The following is a 17,085-nucleotide window of genomic DNA, read 5'->3' on the forward strand; positions in this document are numbered from 1 at the left end:
CGATGATAATAAAGAATTTCTTCTATACAGTTTAACATTGCTTTTTCTTTCTTTATTTCCTTTTGTTTTAGTTTTTAAGCATTCAGCTATTGCTAACTTCATCTGTTTGTCATAGACATTATGAACACAGTTAGTTTTACTGTTGGATAAGCACTTCTAATACTGGTTCACTGTGCCTTTGTACTCATGCTACTAACTCTGTTTTTTAGTTAATGCTTACTAAAGTTCAGTATCCTTAAGGTGGTATCATTTTCATGTTCATCAGTTACTCTAAAAGAAACTCTGAAACTATAATACAAAGTTAGTAAATTACAGTGATAATCTGCAATACACACCAGGTTTTTTTTTCAACATGATGAGTTTAAAAAGAACACTTCCCTCTGCTATCTCTGTGGTTTCATTGAAAAAAAGATACTTCTAAATACTATTTTAGAATGGATCAGGCATCGCTTTCTAGGCTTCCTGAGCACTGCCCAGGATGATTATGAGTGGTTTAAGTAAAATCAACCAGAGTATTTATAGGATAATATTACATCCAGCAGTACGACAGTACTCTAGAGGTTTGTTTCCAATACTAGCACAATCATACTGCAAATGACAAGGTCTACATTTAACCTTATTTAATTTGATGGAAAGGTGATGCTAAAGCTTAAGAAAGATTCCAGTGAGTAAGCAAGCCATCACTTCCATAACTACTATTTTCAGTATTTCATTGCCCACCAAACATACACCATGTATGAATAAGGATGCTCTAATAAGTCTGATACTGGTCTAATTGTGTCTGCACAGGAGGTATCAGGTCAGTAATCTTTTTCAGGTCACTAAAAATACCTGAATAAATAATAGTACATAGTACACAGAGGTACATACAGGTAAATTTAAAAAAACCCTCTTTGGCCATTGTGTCACACACATAACTGGGCTGAATAGTACATACCCTTTCAATCAGCTGCACAAGATAATTAGCAGAAATACATGGCTGATTTTTTTTTTTATTTGTAGACATGAATAAGGCACAGTTACCTTTACCTTTACTCGTGTGTTTGGACTGCAACGCCATAGAGTCCATAGCTATAATTGGTTCTGTCTATACATTAACCCTGTGACTGGCACCCACTTGTTCAAAAGTTGATATGGAAACAGACATAAAGATATCTTACTTTTAAGGAACTCCTTAGCTTGACCAGTTTCAATTCATAGGTAAAAGCATGGCTGGAGGACATCCCGCACCCTTACCCTATTATCTTGCAGGCCACTAAGATAATTCACAGGCTCAGTAGCACATAGGTTAATGAGAATCACGGTGAAACAGAAGGTTCTAATATTGTTTAGCTCTTAATTGCTGTATAGAGCTTGGGGGGCAGCATGTATTGGCAGATACGGTAATAGTCGCCTTTTTTTGTCTTAAGGAGTACTATTTGAATGTCACATGAGGTCTCCAAACAATTTAGAATCAACCAAAAGGACCTGGGTGATAGGCCTGGGGTGATGTAAGGAGAGTCTACATGATTTAGTCAGTCACAGTGATTCATAGCCAGATGGATGGAAGAATTGTATATATTTTCATGTGAATCCATTCAGGCTTATAAATCCTTATGTATATACTATATATATATATATATATACCCAATGTATATATATATATATATATATATATATATATATATATATATATATATATATATATATATATATATTTTTTTTTTTTTTTTTTTTTTTTTTTTTTTGCACATGTCGAGGAGTGTGTCAGGCTACATTTCACTGTGTGTTATACTTGTATAACTATGCATGTGACAAATAAAGAACCTTGAACCTTTAAGGAAAATGTTTTACATCTCCTAACATGAAATATGCAAAGGAAAACTAATGTTATTATTATATAGACAATAAACAAATATTAAATAAAATAAATGGTTAAATAAATGGAGTGGTTATTGTGCTATTCATTTATGAATATCCAACATCAGCTCTGACTTGACAGGAATGCTATCAGTCATAATATAAAATGTAAATGAAGCAGACAAAATGAATAAAAACACTTTTATTTAAAGAATGTATGCAATGTGCCAAGAGGCAGTAATCTAGAGTATGACCTAGTCTCAAGGTGCAAGGTTCACATATTGCAGCAAAGCTAAAGGAAACTGCAGTTCATTACTTAAAGAAGCTACCACTTACATGTGCAGGTCCAATCACAAAGAACCAAAGTATACCAAACAAACGATTGCCAATTTTACAAACACAAGACTTGTTACAAACTATTAACAACACTGATAAGTAAACGCAGAACAAATAGAAACAGTGCTAAGTGTTTTTCTTTAAGTATTATTTTAAACAAGCGACACAGCACTGTGCGTAAGCTGGAACTCATAACCATTAACATCAGGCTGAAAAGCAGTCTTTCACTGATCTCTCTGGCTAAGAACTGCAAGAGTCTGTTCTACCTTCCATTTGCATGAAGTCTGAATGCAACCCATCTGTTGTCTGCACAGCGTACTGACATGCCCTGGGATACATTTCTATATTTCCATAACCAGACGAGACATTAAACATCTAGAATAAAAAGATTAAAGGAACATCAAAAGGTTAAAATGGAGTTGCAAAATATTTTATTTCATTTGATGGATCTTTAAAGTCCTTAATGCTTTTCTTTGACATGCTGTCTGATTATATGTTATAAAGGCCTTTTCAGTAACAAAACTATGCAAAAGCTGCTTTGGCTCGGTCACAGAGAAAAGATCACTGTTTTGTTTTCTTATTATTATTTCAATGATATGAAAAAAAATGGAAAGGACATTTTTTAATAGATGAATGAATTTGGGGGTGTAGTAAAAAAAAAACAACCCCCTCCCCCAACAAGAACAACAACAAAAGGCTTACTTTTGCATACTTAGGCTAACAGTGATAATTCAATAAATGGCATCAACAGTATGGCAATGTTTATGTTAACAAAAATTACTTCACAAACACATTTAGAAGGTGCATACAATTTCTGGATTTGTTTGACTGTAGTGATGAATGGAAAACATACTTGCAAAATGGAAATTACATAATTTCACTGACTAAGAAAATACTGTTTTCTGCTTCAGAATGACATAATTTAATGATTAACATTTTATAATTGATCATTTTTTGATGATGGGCTTGAATAGTTTTAGTTCTACCTTAATGCAGCAAAAAGGTCAAAACCACAAACTTTCATCAAATTTGTTAAGCTAATAAAAGTCAGGCCAGACCAACATAGACTGCTTCTTAATTGTCAGCTGTGTACAGCACTAATAGGATTTGAGCAAAGGAGGGTCATTTTTTAATCCAGCTCTTCAAACAGAGGACTTGTTCTATGTTCACAATCCAATTGTCTTGAAATAATCCATATGACTGAGCAGTAAAATCCTTTTTTGGTTGGAGGGAAAGTGTTCTGTTTCCTGGAGACAACTCAAAAAAGGAGACACAAGTAGAGCATTGACTGTGCTGCTACAAAAACACTATAAGATCATCGGTTCAGATTAGAAAACCTTTGTTTTCTACAGCTAAGAAGTGCTAATATTAAATTAATAATAATACAGAAACAGTAATATGTCTGACTTCAGATAGTGTTAATAATGTCAACCCTTTTTTGTGTCACATTAGCTTGGCAATCATGCAGAAACCTATTTAAAATTAAGAGTTCTTCTTTGTTCACACATGTTTGATGCATACAGTTTGAAGAAAACCTTATTTGTGTTGATGGATAAAGTCTTAGGTTAACAGTTACTGTGGACGTTGAAGGTTAAACAGAATGCCAGACATCAGTTCCTCCCCTTAGTGCAGCAAAAATGCCTTGTTTTTCTTGGAAATATAAAGGAAACTCACCAAGCAATGAACTTTTCCATCATGACCTCCAGCTGTGAGAAAAATAATCTTTTACTGTTTGAGCTTTAACAACATTTCCCGGTTCTTTAGCATGTGGCATTTTTTTTTAATGAAAAGAATGCCCCATTAGGTATTTTCCATTATTGGGTGCCAAATTTGATTATTACATTAATTTAAACCTTTTTTATTTTTTTAGTTCTGTCCAACACTTGTAATATTGTGTCTGTAACAAAAATGACAGACAGTAATAGTCACTTAAGTGCTTGGAAGTCTTTAATCACACAGCTGAATTGGAGATTCAGAAATCACAGAGCAAGCATGGGCATAGCACAATGGACAGCATACCTCAGGAAACTCCTCTCCTCCCAAGGGCACACTTCTCTGGATGATGTATTTCCTGTTTATTTCTTGGGGCCCCCCATCAGCTTTGTACCAAAAACCCCCCCAAAACCCTGGACTATATCGAAATTGCTTTCCAAAGAATGAGATAACTCTAAAATTTATGTGACCCTCTCCTCCACTTTTGTAGTTTAAGCCCATCCATTTTTATTATTCTTAGAAGCAAAATTTTCCATTAAAATGAGTAGTGCCTGTTTCCTGTCTTCCAAGAAAAAGGAGACATAAATCTAATAGACGTCAAAATCTGATTCCCACTTAAGATATGGTTACATATAGTTACTTTTCAAAATTCCTGGTACAGTAAACATTTCTGATAGTCCAGGTTTAAAACCAACAAAAGAGTAAATGTTCAATAGAATATATATTCTATCTAATAGAATGTTAATTCATAACTGATCTGTGGCCTTCCGGCTGTGTGATAAACCAGTTATCAAATAGAAGACAAATAGCTTTCAGCTTAAAATTAGGTTTTTGGGTTGTTTTGCCTTGGGTTAAGTAGCTCTTAAAGTCATCCGTACTTTCTGTATACCTTGAGAACAAGAAATTAGTTTTCTTAATTTCTTTACTTTCTTAAGTATATGTCTTGTTTTAATTTTAAAAAAATCTCAAGAGCAAAGAAACATACACATACTGTACACAAGCAGACAAGCATGTGCACATACTTCCAGACATGCAGACCATAAAAATCTGATATAAATCCTTCTGGGAGTTCATGTTTAAAAATAGGCACAGTGTTGGTCTACACATGAAGTAACTTTTGAACATAAGCTGGAAAATCACTTAAACTGAGGTACACTGGTCTGCACCTATGGGACAGGACAACAATTCTTTCCATTCGGTATATTTCTATGTCTGTATTTTATGACATTTACATGCAATTTAGCCAACATTTGTTCTTTGTTTGTTCTTAAATTTTCACCAAAGGTGTGTGCACTCCTATCACTGTTCCTAAATTCACATTAATGTTATAGACATACAGAAAACATAGTGAGCAAAGTGAGTTTGAAGTCTGAGCTCAGTAATACTGAGCTCAAATGTCAGTTTATATTCTTACTACATTCACACTGATGCTATGAGTATTTCACAAAGTATCTGCATTCGCTTTACAAAGAAATGTAAGTGAATCAAACCAGGAACAAAAGACCAGAGAGGAGGCCTTTTACAAGACTGATGAAGTAACTCAAAATGTATTAATGATCCAAACAGCAAAGATTAGGCCAAGGCATTTCCTGCAACCATGTGGTGGTTTTAAGGCCTGGACCTTATTTGACATCTGGCACATCTATTTGGCACAAACAAGTTACATCACCTCATGTGTCCTGATATGTGGAATGTGGTTGCAAAAATCTTATATTTCAGCTTCACTGAATTCAGTGATTTGTAAGCCTGAGTTGATGTAAATTCATGATGTTCATGATTTTCAAAGCAGCATCAAAATCAATTAAGACCGTCCTTAACACATTTTAGATGGCTATGGTCAATCAGCCTGCACATGCTCATCAGGTAATAATATTGGGATTGAGATGTGTTCAGATATGAACGTATATCAAAACATTCAAGCCTAAAATATCATGGCTAAATAAAGAAAACATGGAAACATAGGAAACCTAAGCTTTGCAATTTAACATCAACAAGATTTTTGGCAAAGACTCCTCACACATGACATTGATTTAAATCCAAAACTGAATCAAATGATGTCTCAAGATGAAATTCTTCAACTCAGGTTGGACTGGGTTTAGGACATGGCTTCAAGAGGCTCTTTTGTCTTGTCTTGAAATTTAACTGGGTGTATCTAATTTCACATATGAGCCAGAAACATAGAAGTGGGGCAAGACCCATAAAATGTTTCTCCCACTTGAGTTTTTCATGATTTTGCCTTTGAAAAGATTAACTGGTGTAAATAATAATAAAAGGAGTGATTCCAATATACCCTTTGCATGTGACTTATAATATAGTATGAGGTTCTCCTCAAGGGGTAACAGTGCAGCTCTGTTTGTTTGTGTGAATATTTACGTTGGATGTAAATGTGGCAGGAGTGTACACAAATGGATTCATTCAGGCATGTGAGTGTGTAAGTATGTTTGTACAATATAGTTTACATTTGCTAAGGACTTTTACACCAGTGACTGGCATTTTATGCCAATCTAAACTCGACTAGCCCCAGATGGTTTTTTTTAAAGGAACCGAATTAACACTGAAAGCAAGTTATAAACTTAAACAGACATATTTCGGGTAAAGTTACATTTACTTATCTTTGCAGCATTATGTATGTTGTGTAAGTAACTGCATGTGAATTGGTCTAGGACCACTACACTGAAAACTTAACGTTTTCAGCAAATTTCTGCAATACTTAATATTTCAGAACCTTAGTAAATCCACAAAACACTCTGTAAGATAGAGAGAAAGTACTTAAGAAAGTATTTAAGTAACTTAAGTAATACCTAAGTAACTGATGGACTGGTGTTCTTTGTAACACATGAATGCCATGATGCTCTTCTGTATCTTAGTTAACCAGCTAAGATCCTTCCAGGATTCCCTGATCTTGTTGTTTAGGCTTCTTCTCTGTGGTGGCCTTCTTCTGCATGCATCCTTGAAATTATACCCAAGTGATTCTAGTATTACTGTGGTAGTGTTGTATATGCACTCACTGAATTCAGCGATATGGGTTGTGGGGATTGTGCACAGAGCAGTGTTCACATTTGCAAGCATCTTCGCTGATGGGACTTTGTCAGTGAGCTGAGGGAGTTTGGTTAGAATCTCCATCATCAGCTCAGTAGATGCATCTGTGATTGGAGGTGGCTGAGCATGATCTAGTTCAGTTACATTGCTCTTTTCTACCAGGGTTGGGTCATTATGTCCATACTTTTCAGTATTGTTCCCACGATGCTGTAGCCTCTGGATCTCCAGCTTCGATAGTAGCTGTCTTCTATTAAAGTTATTGTAATACGCTACCAGGTGCTTCTTGGTCAGGGTAGATGTTAGCTTTCTGCTCATTCATAATTCCCACATGTGTTCCATAATTCTCTCCTTGGGTTGGGTTGGTCAGGACAGTACTATTCCATCAATTGTTAGTCCTTGTCTATGTATAGCTTGCTCCATTAGATTATTTCTCATTAGTATATCCTGGTTCCCTACACTTGACATGGACCTTGTTAAGCCAGCTGGTGTAGATTTGGTTATCCAAAAGTCTTACTGTACTTAAGTAGTCAAAAATAGCTCAATTGCTATCAAAAAACTGATATCTGGCTTAATACTTACTGGAAAATTAAATGTTGCAAAGACATAGTAAGTTACCTAGGGAAGGCTGCATCTAATGGAGTGGTAAATTGTTATGTAATTTGCCAAGAGTTAAACTCTTCAAAGCAGAACAAAGTGTAACAATGTGTATTCGTGGAAAGGAATGCTGTGTAAATAGATGGAAGGGTAATTTGGTAAAAATAAGTGCATGAAAGAAGAAGAAGAAGGAGAAGAATTCCAAACCTACAAGCAGCTTGAGAAGCTCTGGCAGCCTTTGCTGCTCAATGTTCTTTATCATTACACAGTGTTAAGCAGTTCAGAAACTGGATGACGTGCAAAGGATATGTACTATGACAAAGCAGAAAAGAAGAGGACAAACAAAAACGTCCTGTTGTGACTGAGAACAGAATGTTTGTTTTCACCTAACCCTGGCTTAATGTCTCTATCACTCCAGATCTCCAGTCCATGGCTCTTTTTCAGTTTTCTTTCTTTCTCTCTTCTACATTCTATTTTCTGCTTCTTTATGTTCTCCATTTTATCTCTCCTCCTCACTGTGTCTCCTTTATTCTCTCATTTGAAATCCTGTTTGAGTTGATTCCTAGTCTGCAATCTGTCAAAGAAGGAATATGGTCCTCATGTTATCATACCCATCAGCAATACATTTCCTGGGAGGATGGTGTCTGTTATGGTGTATGTGTGGGTGTGTATCTGTCCTGGACAAAAATTTAAGCGTTAAGCCCCAATCTTTCGTAAGATACGTAAACTATATAAACTAAACAGAATTATCATGTAAAACAAGAATAACAAGCTGTTAAAACACCCCGTATGCATGGATACAACTGTTAACTTTTTTAAAAGGTGAAAAGTACATTTATTTCTACTTACAGTGGCTTGCAAAAGTATTCGGCCCCCTTGAACTTTCCCACATTTTGTCACATTACAGCCACAAATATGAATCAATTTTATTGGAATTCCACGTGAAAGACCGATACAAAGTGGTGTACACGTGAGAAGTGGAACGCAAATCATACATGATTCCAAACATTTTTTTTTTACAAATAAATAACTGAAAAGTGGGGTGTGCGTAATTATTCAGCCCCCTGAGTCAATACTTTGTAGAACCACCTTTTTCTGCAATTACAGCTGCCAGTCTTTTAAGGGTATGTCTCTACCAGCTCTACCAGCTACCAGCCCCCTTTGGTCTGAGTGCAGTCAGTTGCCCATAGACATTGCCTGATCTGTGCCAATGACTAAATAAAGTGCACCTGTGTGTAATCTAATGTCAGTACAAATACAGCTGCTCTGTGACGGCCTCAGAGGTTGTCTAGGAGCTTATTGGGAGCAACAACACCATGAAGTCCAAAGAACACACCAGACAGGTCAGGGATAAAGTTATTGAGAAATTTAAAGCAGGCTTAGGCTACAAAAAGATTTCCCAAGCCCTGAACATCCTGAGGAGCACTGTTCAAGCGATCATTCAGAAATGGAAGGAGTATGGCACAACTGTAAACCTACCAAGACAAGGCCGTCCACCTAAACTCACAGGCCGAACAAGGAGAGCGCTGATCAGAAATACAGCCAAGAGGCCATGGTGACTCTGGACAAGCTGCATAGATCTACAGCTCAGGTGGGGGAATCTGTCCATAGGACAACTATTAGCTGTGCACTGCACAAAGTTCAAATTCAAATTCAAATTTTTATTTGTCACGTACACAGTCATACACAGTACGATATGTAGTGAAATGCTTGGACAACTGCTCGTGACCTAAAGAAAACAAAAAAGGAAAAGGCTATGAATAAGAAAGGAAATAAATATGAAAAATTAAAAAGGGTAAATTTAACTAGGAAGGAATAAAATATAAATTAAGGTTAAAAATGAAATAACTGTACAACACAAATTAGAATGAAGGGTAAATTTAACTGGGAAGAATAAGATAAAGATAAATATATAAATTAAAGTTGAAAATAAAATAACTGTACAACAAAATACACAATACACAATATAGAACTATATAAGAATGTATGAAGAAATCTAAATATAAATAAATATATACACAATAACAGCAGCTGTACAAGTATTAACCGGAAATGAAGAATATAGTGACCAGTGTTGTGCAAAACCAAAGTCCAGAAAGTCCAGTGTGTGTGTAAGAACCATATGTGTGGGTCAGTACTGTGTGGTGGTGTGATTGAGAGACCGTATCGCCTGCGGGAAGAAGCTCCTCCTCAGTCTCTCTGTGTTGGTCTTCAGGGAGCGGAATCGCTTTCCTGACCTCAACAGAGAGAACAGTCTGTTGTTGGGATGGCTGAGGTCCTTCACGATCTTCCTGGCCTTGGTCCAGCACCGCCTGCTGTAGATTGAGTGCAGGTCAGGGAGCTCGGAGCGGATGGTGCGCTCAGCTGACCGCACAACCCTCTGTAGAGCTCGTCTGTCCTGCATGGTGCTGTTCCCGAACCAGGTTAAGATGTTTCCCGCCAGGATGCTCTCTATGGTGCACGAGTAAGTTGGCCTTTATGGAAGAGTGGCAAGAAGAAAGCCATTATTAACAGAAAACCATAAGAAGTCCCGTTTGCAGTTTGCCACAAGCCATGTGGGGGACACAGCAAACATGTGGAAGAAGGTGCTCTGGTCAGATGAGACCAAAATGGAACTTTTTGGCCAAAATGCAAAACGCTATGTGTGGCGGAAAACTAACACTGCACATCACTCTGAACACACCATCCCCACTGTCAAATATGGTGGTGGCAGCATCATGCTCTGGGGGTGCTTCTCTTCAGCGGGGACAGGGAAGCTGGTCAGAGTTGAGGGGAAGATGGATGGAGCCAAATACAGGGCAGTCTTGGAAGAAAACCTCTTGGAGTCTGCTAAAGACTTGAGACTGGGTTGGAGGTTCACCTTCCAGCAGGACAACGACCCTAAACATAAAGCCAGGGCAACAATGGAATGGTTTAAAACAAAACACATCCATGTGTTAGAATGGCCCAGTCAAAGTCCAGATCTAAATCCAATCGAGAATCTGTGGCAAGATCTGAAAACTGCTGTTTACAAACGCTGTCCATCTAATCTGACTGAGCTGGAGCTGTTTTGCAAACAAGAATGGGCAAGAATTTCAGTCGCTAGATGTGCAAAGCTGGTAGAGACATACCCTAAAAGACTGGCAGCTGTAATTGCAGCAAAAGGTGGTTCTACCAAGTATTGACTCAGGGGGCTGAATAATTATGCACACCCCACTTTTCAGTTATTTCTTTGTAAAAAAAAAAAAATAAAATAAATGTTTGGAATCATGTATGATTTTCGTTCCACTTCTCACGTGTGCACCACTTTGTGTTGGTCTTACACGTGGAATTCCAATAAAATTGATTCATATTTGTGGCTGTAATGTGACAAAATGTGGAAAAGTTCACAAATACTTTTGCGAGCCACTGTATATGAAACGTTTGCAATAACTTATATCTGGCACTAAAATCTCCTTTACAAATTTGATTGGGCACTGTCTATAATATGTGTGTGGTATCCTGCTTTGCCACCCTTTCCTTGCGATAAGACTAAGCATGTGCATGTGTGAGATGAGACATTTGACTAAATTATCTGAGATGTTTTCTCATCAGACACATTTGTAGTCTCATCCAGGGCATGTGGAAGATGCAATCCACAGAAATTACAAAGAAACAAGGTGGCACATAAAGGGAAATACAAATATCCTGGAACATATAAAGGTGTTTAAAATGTGTATATGACTCAGGGGAAGGGAACACTGGTTCTTTCCCCTATTTTCTTTGTGTCCTCTGACCTCTTCATCACTCTATCAGGAATGTGGCTGGAGCTCTTTTCCAGGTACTCCAGCAATCTTGAAACCAATATTCAAATAGAACTAGTGTCATGTCACTGAGACAGTTATTCTAATTTTGTGTCGTATCACCCCATAGTGAAATTGTAAAAAAGTGTAGACTTTACTTCAAGTGGTATTTAAAAAAAAAAAAAAAAAAAAAAAAAAAAAGCATTGCAATAGCTGTTCTGGAATGAAAGACATTTATATTGCCTCATTTCAGAGGCTCAAAAGGTACAAACGAACAAATTTAAATAAAAGGATTATAATTTTTGAAACTCCATTTGAAAATTATTTTCAGTCATTGATTCCCATGCTTGTTTGAGGGTTTTTCTGCAAGCTGTTTTGCATTTAACAACTGAAAGCATGTTCTGTTTTGTTGAGATCAGGTGAAAATGAAGAACATTCAGTTTATTTGTCTTGAGAAACTCCTGGTTTGCTTTTGCAATATGCTTTGAATCATTATACACCGGCACTGGGGAGCACTGCCAGATCATTTTTGTAACCAGTATTTTGCAGCTTGTTATATAATCTGTGTATTTAAATTTATACGGGTGCCTCTAGATTGTAGATGTTAACAATGCTACCTGACTGAGAGTGTTCATGAAGTGCATAGCTGTTTTTTTTGTTTTGTTTTTGTTTTGGGTTTTTTGTTTTTTTTGTTTTTCCTCAACACTTAACACTTTACATGATCATTCACCAACAGGGATTCTTTGCTCCCCTTATTGAGAGCACCAATGAAGAGCTTCCATATGTTATTTTAATGCTCAAAGTCAACTAAGAGATTTTCTGCTTGACTTGTCCTTAGACAGGGCATGAAACTGCTTATCAGTAGTCTAGCTATGTTTGAGCTTGAATACAGAGGGTGTTTAAAAATGGCTGTACTTTCTAAACATTTAATGTGGACTTGCATTTAATGCCATATTATGTGTTACGGAAGTAACATTAGGTAGTTTTGCTCTGTCATCTAATAAACATTTGAGTTGTTTAATATGAACATTTAATTCCTACATAATTTACCAGAAACTGTATATGATAACTGAACCAGACAAAGAAGTGTCAGTGTCATACTAATGGAAATGAATGTTTGATACCAGGAGGCAGAGCGGGTTGTCTACCAAGGTTTGGGAATCAGGCCCCTGCTCCTCCACTCTGTATGTCAAAGTGTCATTAAGCATAATGCTGAACTTGTGATAGCTGGAAAACAGAATAAAAGTGCTGTACAGATATGTATATGTATATGATTGTGGCTGTAGCCAAAACAAACAAAAAAAATAGTTGATTGTTTTTTACATGTTTGTTTTTGTAACAGACAAACTTGCTCTTTTAGTAATAATCCCCCAGAATTGTGCTGTTGGGAATTCTTCACTTTATTGAACAGACAAAAAAGCAACAACAACAAAAATAGCCCACATCATGCTCATACAGTAGTAACCAATCAAAAGCAGTCACATTGTAAAACATACCAATTGTTATGCTCTTTTTGACTCCATATGACCCCGTCATTCATAAAAAAATAGAATGTTGTATTAAACAAGAATGAATATTGACAATTTAAAAGAATAATACATGTTGCAAGCCTAATATGACAATTACAATGGCAATTTTTGTGCATATTTCATTACATAAAAACTCAATGTGCTTAACACAAAACATAGAAATATAACAACACATGTTTGTACAAAATGCCTTAAGTCTGTGAAGGTTCTCAGGTTTGAAAGAGGAGTGAAAGAAGCCATCTATGTCCACTGTGAGCGACCATCGTTGAACAGAGGCGGGGGTTTACGACACCAACTCTCTGCCATCTATAATCCAGTTTTGAGATCCCTTCCCAGACGCCTTAACGCCCACTCACATCCTGGGCCATCTGACCTCAGGAATTCGCATGATAAGGTGGGGCCAGGTTTCACAATGAACACACCCGAAACTCTGACTGATTGGGACCCACACCCAGTTTCACACCTTGGCTCAGGCGATTAGAGGATCATCAGGGGGTCCTTTTGTCCCTCTGTGGGGGGTCACTCCCACTAGGTTTATATCTGGGACTCTCCACCATTTGACCTTAGAACTGAAGAAGCTTCTTGGATGAGAGGTGAAACGTCTTCAAGCAACTTAAAGAAGTCCAGACGCTTTTCTTTGCAAGCTCCTTTGACTAAAATGCCTTAAGGCAATGGCAATTTAAACAATTATAATATTAAAGTAATGGCATCATATTATATCAAAATATTACAAAACAACAAAATAAAACAATAATAAACACCTAGTGTAGACTTGAGTACAAAAGGTTTTGAGTATTTTTAGCAGGCAGCTAAATGCATGGTGTTCCTGACCAAGTTACTTGTACTTATATTATTATTATCACTATTATTATTGTTGTTGTTGTTGTAGGCATTTCCCCTTTCATATGAAAAGAAAACAAGCTGTGATTCGATGGGTGGCTTCTCCTCCTCTAAACCCAGTGAGTTTTGAACCAAATACTTTACTTTTGTTATTTTGTTGTTGTTGTTTTTTTGTTACAATTTTATTTCCACATAAGAGCAGGATCTTCTGCAGAGCCAAACTGACTGAAATCATCACAAATTGCTGTCAATTAGAAGACAGGCATATGTGCTTTGAAGATTATGCCAGTATTTAGTCACAATCCCAGCCAGGCCTCATGACATTCATTGTCCGCAGATCCAGATTTTCAGTGCTGGAGACAAAGTGGAAGGACCCTGCAGCCACGTCAAGCTAATCATGGCAGCCAAAGGTAATTGGATTGACTTAAGTCCCAACAGGCCCAGTATTAGAAAATTGTAATCAGTGTCATTGGTAGAAAGACAAGGGGTGCTTTGCTTTCAAAATCAATTACAGTTAGCCAGTAAAGAGTCATTTGTTAAAAATGCAGAGAAATCACTTTGTTCAGACATTTGGCTTTAAAATGCTCTCTTTTTCTCAAGAAATGTTGGAAGGTAGAATCATGGGAACAACTGGCTGTGATAAAACCTGACAAGTAAACCTAAAGGTTTCCAATATTTGACATCATTCCTGAACCTTTTGCATGACTGATTCCTGCATTGCTGAGAAAAAGGATTTAATACTAATATTCCAGTAGAGACTGTTACACCAATTGTTCTGTAATTTAAAATCCCTGACATAATTTGCATGTTTGGACTACTCTTAGGTTTCTAGAACTTATTACTCTCACAATGTAAACAAAAAGGTAACTCCAACACTATATTTCAAAATAATCAGTACTTGCTGTCATTTTTCTCTGTTGTATGGATTATTGAATTGAGTTGAGAATGTGTTTCTTATTGTGTCGGTTTTGCTTTTTTATCCCATCTCTTGGAAAGATAAATGCTGAGAGAAAATCTTGAAATAAATATAAATTGATGTGTATTAAATGTATGACAGCTATAGGTTAACCATTTACATTTAGATCTGTGCTATAGCCTGAAAAGACCAGAATGAATAAGTGTTCAAACGCTGCCATCTAGCGGATGATAACCATAATCACAACTTGGTTAATGTACATGTACATGTACTGCAACAGGAAGAAAGGTCAAAAGATGGAGTGTGAGTTATGATCATATCATTCTGGTAATATATAACTTAACATCATATGGTATCACACATGCTCATGTACAAAGCTGTTGCATTATAGGAGAAAGGGTGTTAGGAAACAGAAGTTAATTCTACTTTGCAAACTGATTGTCGACGTACACTTGATATTAAGGATATTTAAGCAAAGTTATCTACATACCTCTCCTAATTCTGACCTCAGCAAAGCATTGTTCCTTCAAGGATGAGATACTGTACTGGACAGACTCAGTACACTGAGTCTACTGGTATGCCTTAGGGCAGTGAAAAATATAATAAATTATATTTTAGAAAGTTTTATCACTGTACTTTCAGTTGCAGTAACTCACAGTACCAATTCCCAAGTTATCTTCTATGCTGTAAACAAGCTGGCTCTCACGTTTCATGGAACCTAGCAATCCTGCTAAGACATCTTTCCACAAGAATGAGTAATCATTCTTGTGTCAGTGCCCATTGCTCACTGACCTTTACTTGTACACAGCACTGCATGAGTTAGGAAATAACCTTATATGGACAAAGTCTTGTGTGTATTACTTTTTCAAGCCAGAAAACTGGTCAGGAAGACGAAGAAGAACAAGAAGAAGAAGAAGAAGAAGAAGCTATAAACAATTACTACTATGGGCTGAGGAGAAATTTGATCTCATATATAATTTGGGGGTTGATGATGTGCATAAGATGACTAACAAACCTTCTTATAGGAGTATGATATTGATTGCAAAGTATTGCTTGCAAGGTGAAGCACTGTGTTCCCAGGTTGATTTTTATGTAAATTAGATATATTGAAAACATCTTTAAAGGAGGCCATCTTCAGTATTCTTATAATCATGACAGTTACGTCATATGAGCTAAGAGGTATAGATTCAGATTAGATTTTTTTTAATACACTTTCATATTCTAAACCTTTATATTAATTGATTTGGAGTTACATTAATTGAGATACAATGTATGGCATGTGGGAACTGACTGCTCCTAATTAAACTATAAACCTTTTTAAAAAAAGATTTTTTTGTAGTATATCATAAAGCATTATATTTACTGTATACTCTATTTTTAGTTTCAAAAAATAGACACTATAGTCTTGACAAGGGTTAAGTAATGTACATCTTTTGCACTGGGTCAGATGCCTTTTACGTCATATAAACAATGCCATTGAACAAAAACTTGTGTCTAACTGTACAGTACACAAATCCATAGATGCAATAAATATTTTCCCCTTTTGTATGAGGTATGTGATTGTCATTCATCAAAACTTTAGCTCATTTGCATAAAATTGTTTTATAATCTTTAATAGTTTTTATAACAAAGAAAATGAAAAGTATGAGAGAAAAGAAATAACAAAGCTTCAGCAATCAAAGCCTGTGCTGCAGTAGCAGCAAGATGTGGAAAAAAAGTCATCTTAAAAAGGAACTCTAATAACAACCTTTCTAGAGTGTCTTTGATCTCTCGGTTTTTATGGTTTTATAGTTGCAGACTAGCTTCTATTCCTGGAAAGAGGAGGGTAAACTTTACTTCTCGTTCTGATGCTACTGCAGTTCATTGCAGAGGCTACCCACGCAGCTTCAACAGCTGCTGACCATTATTCCATTAACATACAATTAATTTCACTCAGTTAATAATTATTTCACTCAGTTAATTGGTTATTTTACAAATGTTAGTTTTAAAAACATCTCCCTTAAATCTTAAAAAAGCTCTAGCTTCAAATCCTAAAATAACATCTAACTGTCCCCCTGTTTACCATGGGGCCCTAGAGTAAGTTTTTTTTTTTTCTTCCATCTTACACTGATAAATGCTTTTTTTCCCACTCCGTCTTTTTAGGCCTGTGGTTCCACTTCACCAACATTGATTATTTTCCAAACTGCCACGTTGCTCTCTGTGTGTTTTAGGAAAAGCTTGCTTACACAGAGGACTGCCTGTCTGAACCTTGAACAGACAAGGACCACTCTGTTAGATGTCATTATGATACACGGAGACCAGAAGGGGGGGAACCTGCACTCTCTCACGCTATGTATGACTCGGTAACTCTTTAACAATAGCTGTGCCCAACAGATTATTACTTTTATTTGGAGTTTGGGCATATGGGTGAGTGTCACACCCCTTACAGCTGAACCTTACAGTTCACACCAAAACCAAAGAAGAAGAAGAAAAATCAGCGAAGGCTGGCCTGTGGGCGGAGAGTATGATAATACCCTTC

This window comes from Rhamphochromis longiceps, linkage group LG1 (assembly GCF_057381845.1).
Source record: "Rhamphochromis longiceps isolate RC_006_pf linkage group LG1, R_longiceps_female_GT1.1, whole genome shotgun sequence".
Taxonomy (NCBI): Eukaryota; Metazoa; Chordata; class Actinopteri; order Cichliformes; family Cichlidae; genus Rhamphochromis; species Rhamphochromis longiceps.